This window comes from Octodon degus, unplaced genomic scaffold (genome assembly GCF_000260255.1).
Source record: "Octodon degus isolate 3935 unplaced genomic scaffold, OctDeg1.0 scaffold00402, whole genome shotgun sequence".
Classification (NCBI taxonomy): domain Eukaryota; kingdom Metazoa; phylum Chordata; class Mammalia; order Rodentia; family Octodontidae; genus Octodon; species Octodon degus.
The window spans coordinates 104,035-111,063 of NW_004524978.1; positions in this window are offsets into that span (position 1 = coordinate 104,035).

Genomic DNA, 7,029 nt, shown 5'->3' on the forward strand with positions numbered 1-7,029 from the left:
GGCAGCCTGGCCTTGTTCATGTTCTGTTACTTGAATGCATAAGGGATCTGGAATGGTACAGCGGTAGTGGCTTAATCTTCAGATTAGCACTTACGTTTGACACAGAAGAAGGATCATTCCATCTTTTGAGGGCTTGTTCCTTGGCAGTGCCATTTCCTCTAGGGTGATAGAGTTCTGTTTGGCATATTCTTCTAGAAGAGCTTTGTTTCATTCATAGTTGCATATTAGCTGAGTGACAGATCTTTCTGCCTTCCTGAATTCTGTGAAATTCTTGCAGGCTTCTGCAGCATCCTTTTCAGACCTGGAAGATTCGTTGTGGATGGCACTTCTCTTGTAGAATTTATCAAATCATCCTTGATATTTGTACTAATAGTGCTTGGACAGGATATCATGTCTGCATCTTGTACTATGAATAACCACTATGAAGACAGCAATATGCAATGTATTATTGAAACTGTCCTATTAATCAGTTTTGAAACTGTCTCATTGCTATTTGTTTCCCAATAAAATAAATAAACAAAATTGGACTTTAGAATGTATCTAATTGATCCTACATGATGCTACGTAGCTTCCTTACTTGATATTTAACAGTGTCACATAATTATTGTTATTTCTTAGATCACCTTTGTGGCATTAACAGTGCTAGAGTACGTGCCCAGAGAACTTGGTTGCTGGGCTAACTACACTGTATCTTCCCCTCCCAAACTGATCAAGGAGGTCAGATCTTGGAGCTGTGGCAAAAGGATTATGCTACTCATGGCGAAAGCACAGCATAGAAAAAACAAATAAACAAAACCCAAAATTAAAGAGACCTCTGTATTGGCAAGAAAGACTTTAAACTTTAAGGGTCCACAAACCTCGGCACAAAAATACACAGACAAATAAAGAAACAAAAGCAATATAAATTTGAGAAGACAAGGCAGCAGAATGCCTCTTAAAACTCCAAACATCTCAAAGGTAATCCAAGGGTCTTTGAGGAGCAGAATAGCATAAGCCACACACTTACTAGTCGAAAGAAAAGCAAAGAAGGCTGGGAAAAAAATTTGAGATGTTCAATAAGAGTAGAGAAGATATAATGAAACAGATAATGGAATAACCTAAAAGACAGAGGAACTTTCATAATACAATAATTGTTTACCAAATACTGGCACATGCAACTTTATAAAACAAACACTAGTGAACATGAAAAATCAGATACTACCCATATAATTACAATGGGGTGAGGAAAGTTCTCATTCCTTTTAGATGACATGAACATCTACATTGATGATCCCCAAACGCCACCCCACAAAAACACTCCTAGAACTGATTAAAAAAATAATCAGTAGCATAACAGGAATCAAAAACAACACTAAAACATGAGCTGTGTTTCTATGTACAAATAACAGTCACTGAGAGAGAAATTAGGGAAATGACACTTTTCACAATAGCACTAAGAAAAATGAAATACTTAATTCAAACCAACCAAAGAAATAAAAGATCTTCATAATAAAAACTATAGTACTCTGAAAATGGAGATTGAAAAAGTCAGAAAATGGAAAGATATTCTGTTCCTGGATAGACAAAGCCAATATAAATAAAAATGGCCAAACTTTCAAAATTGTTACACAGATTTAATGCAATTCCAATCAAAATTTCAATAGCTTTCCTTACAGACATAGAGAAAGCAAAAGAGACCCAGAACAGCAAAAGCAACTTAAGGCAGCAAGGCAGGGCAGGGGCACCACAGTTCTGGAGTTGACCATGTACTGCAAAGCTACAGTGACTAAAAACAGCCTCTTATTGGCAATAAAACCTTTTGGTCAGTGGAACCGAATAGGGAGCTCAGAAACAACTTAGGGCACACTTGGCAATGTTACCTATCATAGAAGAGTGAGATTCTTTTGCTGGATGAAAGACAGACTCTTTAACATTGGCTAACAGGGAATCTGCATGCCAAAGACTGCATCTAGACCGATATCTCTTGCCATCCACTGAACTAAAATAAAAACAAATCAAAGATCTAATCACTAGAATAGAAATAATCTGCTGGAAGACGAAATGATAAAACTCTTGAAGACAGAGGTGTAGACAAAGACTCTCTGCAGATCCCCTGTTGCACAAATAATAATACCAAGAATCAATCAAGGGGGTCACATCAAACTGAAAATCCTCTGTAAGCAAAAGAAATCACTAATAGTGTGAAGAGAAAATATACAAAATTGGAAAAAATTCACCAGCTACTCCTCAGATGAAGGATTGATAGCTAGAATATTTAGAACTAAAAAAAAAAAAAATCCCCAAACTTAAAACTTTTTAAAACATAGTCATCTGCAATGGCTATCTATCTGATGAAGAAATACAAGTGTCAAATAAACATATGAAAAATGCTGAACATTACTGCCCACTAATGAAATGAATATTAAGCAGTAATGTGATTCCAGCTCACTCCTGAAAGAATGGCCTTCTCAAGATATCAACCAACAGCAAATGCTAGTGAGTGTGTGAAGGAAAAAGGAACCATTTATTGTTACTGAGAGCATAAACTGTTACAACCACTATTGAAATCAGTATAAAGATTCCTCAGGAAATGAAACAAGAGGTTCCATTTGAGCTTGTTATTTCCCTTGTGGGTATCTTCCTAAAAAGTTAAAGGCTTCCTACCACATTGCCTTATTCTTATCCATATTGATGGCAGCACAATTCATGACAGCTAAATCCTGGAGACAGTCTATATGCCTATCAACAGATGAATGGATAAAGACAATGTGGTATTTATACATAAAGGAGTCCTATTTTGCCATAAAAGGAACAAAAGAGTTATTTGTAGGAAAATGAATACACCTTGAAACCATAATGTTAAGTGAAGTAACTCAAACATGCAAACTTAAGTATGTTTTTTTATATGAAAAGCTCAATATATAAATAAAAATGCAAGATAAAAGACAAGTAAAAGGGAGTCAAGGAGAAAGAGAGAGAATACTATAATATAGTGCATCTTGATTAAATATAATTGTGTGTTGTATATCTTTTGATCCAATTAGTACAGTTGCTAATCTGGATGTATGATAATTAACTTTATAAGAACTTATATTATTAAATAAATCTGGTAGTTACAAAGAAGGGAAGTGGAAGGATGGGGAAAAAAGAAAGGAGATGTGTTATGTAATGTGCCAATTTCCCACAGTGAATATAATCATTATGTACTGCAACACACTAATATCTTTCAAAAAGAATAGCATATAGTAATATTGAAAAGCAAAAGATGGTGAATGGTAAAAAAGTGGATAACATATCATCCTTTTCTACATAGAGATCTCAGTCCTACAGAAAAGTCTAATGAGTCAACCAGACCCTAAATTAAATTCTGGGAAAATTTTTCCAAGGGACTTGTAATCTAAATAAGATCATCTGATGTGATAGCTTACCTGTGTATGCTCTTTTATTAATATTAAACTCTAAAAGAAAAAGTTGTTGCTATTTCATACTTACATTGTTACTAAGCTCAATGGTAAATTTTTTCTTCTGTCATTCTATGTTGCTTCCCTATGGTCCTTCTTATTTTCATTTGTAAGTAATAATAAACCATATACATATATAAATTTTAATAGTATTGCTTTTCATTACAGTATCTAACACAGAAAATGGATGATGTACCAGATGAATATGTAATTATTTCATCAGAGAAAAGGTCATGATCCACCTATCACTCTTTAGATGAAGATGTATTGGAGTTAGATGGATGCAATCTTGTGACAAATACACTCAGTGAACACAGAGTGAATTTGGATGTGAAGGTAGAAGATGAAGAGGAAAAATGGCAGCTGATACTGGAAAGAAATACAAGCACACAGAACTTCAAAAATGCATAATTTCTAATAAGAAATATTCATTGAAGTGATCTTTTTGCATTGTATAAATTTTCCCTGCCTGAAAATGTTCTTGAAATTATAGTTGAAGAAACAGATTGACACACAATGAAGTTTTAATGTAAAAAGAAGAAAACCTCAGCAATGATGTGAATCTGTTACAATTAGCAAGATGAAAACTCTTATAGGTATAATTATTAATCATGTGGCTAGTGCCATTACAGATATTAGATTGTATTGGTCTGAAAATAATATGCATACTAACAGACATATAAAGAATACCATGCAATGTGATCGGTTTTTGGCTATTTTAAACTACTTATCGTTCTCTGATAATATCACATGTGGAACCATGGAGATCTTGAATAAATTTAGAAAAATTATGGAAGAAATTATTAGTACATTCAAGAATGTAGTAAAACCTGGATAAAAGTAGCAATAAAAAGATGTGATTGTATGTCTACATTTCTCCAATGCATCAAGGAAAAATGAAACAAATGTCAGATAAAATTTATAAATTACATTTGCCCAATGTTTACACCTATGATCTAAATGTCTGCCAGAAAAAGTACAAACCCTTCTATGCATGGGCATTCTTACAATATTCATTTGAAATTAATAAACAGCTTATTATTTGATCACCACACGTTGTAAGCAGGCAATTATTACAGATCTTCTTTGTATAACAACCCACCTGTTTATTAAATACTGTTTGGACCTATGACCAAGGCCCGCTCTGCAGACTTGTGCCCACCACTTGGACTGATGACCAGCATCCAGAGTACAACACAGAGATGCGAGTGGCGGGTCTAATGGTGTCTTCTTCTACAGACAGTACAGTCATTTCTGCTGAATGTACTGTAATGTCCAGTACTGTACTATAGTTTATGTTCTGTTATACATTACAGTACAACATGTAGAAGTTATAAAATACAGGAAAAGTCATCAAGTCGGAGTTTCCTTTGAGCATTTCTTTTCTGACTATTTCAGAGTCTGTGCTGTATGCAACCCCTCATCGAGTGATCGAAGCATTTAGTGACCTAGTCCCACGGATGGAACTCAGTCATTAGACAGAGACTGTAGTTGAGTACATGCCTTTCACAACAACTTTTAAAAATGAAACATAATTTTTGGCACAATATTGCCAGATAAAAACTTTTTACCTGTATAAGAAAATATGAAGCACAAACATGGCCATGTTGTAAATTTTGAACATAATTTTGTGTAAAATTTGTTAAATGGATAATAAAAGAACTCTATGTTACTGACTTGTAAATAGTACTAATTAATATTTATAGTTGGCATAATTATTCAACTTCAAGCAAATAACTAGGTTCAGTTCATTTTTAAGCTTTTCATTACTTATATTAGAAAAACACTGATAAAAGTGATTAGACTGGCCTGGGGAGATAGTTCAGCAGTCTAAGCCACTGCCTGTAAGTAAGTATAAGGTCCTGAGTGCAAATCCCTGTACTGCCAGCCCTGGAACTCCAGGCATGCCGTGCTGCCCTGAAACTGGGCATGGTGGCACATGCCTGTAATCCCAGCGCTGGTGAGGCTAAGACAGGAAGATCACTGAGTCTGAACTGTGCAGTAACCCTGTACAAAATAATAATGATGATGATGATGATGATGATGATGATGATGATGATGATGATAAGTGATTAGACTTACTTGTACACCCAAATACTATTGGTATAAGCTGCCTAATGGCATGGTGTGTAACACCAGTGGAACAAGCCACCTGATGGGAAAGTCACCCACCACTGCTGGTGGTTTGAATTAGTTGGAATGTATTAAATTCCCCATATGGTGGCATGTGAGTAAAGTTGAATTCCCAGTCCTGCCCAAGGTATGTCCCTCTGCTCTGTACAGTTTCTAATGGAGGAGGAGGACTAGGCTTGCCAGAGTTACTATAATCAAGGGTGGACAAGCTTTGCAGACTTGCTGTGTAGTCACTGTGAAAATCTGAGTGACCATTGTAGATGCAGCATCTCTTCCAAATAAGACAGCAAAACTCATGTTTGAATATTCAACCTTTAAATTGAAACTTCAGAGCAGGAGTGAAAAAGCTCAGACTCCTGCTCCCCTCAGTCCCAATTATGGCTCTAGATCTAGACAAGGGTCTTCCAGAGAAGGAAGTTAAAACAGAATAAGTGACCTTCATATTGACTAAAAATGTAGCTGCCTTATTCCTGAAGGCTAGGGCCACTTTGGGGTTCCTCACAGGAAATGGAGATCTCCGTGAACAGAGGCATTGCAGTTTGCCCAGGGCTGATTCTGTCAGAGTGGGAGGAGTGGGTCTGGTAGGCCTCGCCCCTCTCTGGGAGCAGGAACAGCCAGCCCTGTGGGTCAGTCTGCCAGGTACTTTGCCTGCCTGATACATGGAGCAGGGCCCAGGCAGAGGCTTAGTACAGTCCCCTGCCCAGAGTGCACTTTCCTTGCATGTGAAATAGGGACTCTTCCTCCTGGCCTTGGGGTTTCCCTTGGATGCCTCGCGTGTGCTGAAAGCATTGCCAGATGTGCAAGCCATGAGTTTTGCCTGTCTTTCTCTTTCTTGGTCTTTCTCTTTTTATCCTCACCTAGATTTCAGTTTTTGAACACAGAAAAGGCCACATCCAACAATTGCCTCGTAAGGTCCTGGGGACCTATCTAAAGTTTTATAATTTGGGCTGGATGTCTGGGGCTGATTGATTAACAAAACCCTGTCCCATCAGTACCTATTTACTTTCAAAATATAAATATAGTATATTTATAGAAAATTTCCAATAATTGGCTATAAAAGATAGCTGGATTTTCCTCTTTGCCCTGTGTAACCTCTCTCACTCTTTCATAACTAACAGTTTTCTTAATGCACCTTTATATTTGATGGTAAGAGCAGCTATCCTTTTAGATTTCATGTCTGGTTCATCACTAGAATTATAGTCTCAGTTTGGTTATGTCAAAGGGACAATAAATTCTCCAGAGCAATTCCTTTTGCTTACTAGTGGGACATTATTCACCTTCAAATTTCTTAGTTACTTTCTCATTGCTGGCTCATAATATCCAATACACACAGTTAAAGGAGGAAGGTTGAGACCCAGTCCTAGCCCAGGTCCGGAATTGCTGCCGATTTCCGGGAACCCCCAGACCCAGTCCTAGCCCAGGTCTGCAGCAGGAAGGAGCTGAGCACAGCAGCCAG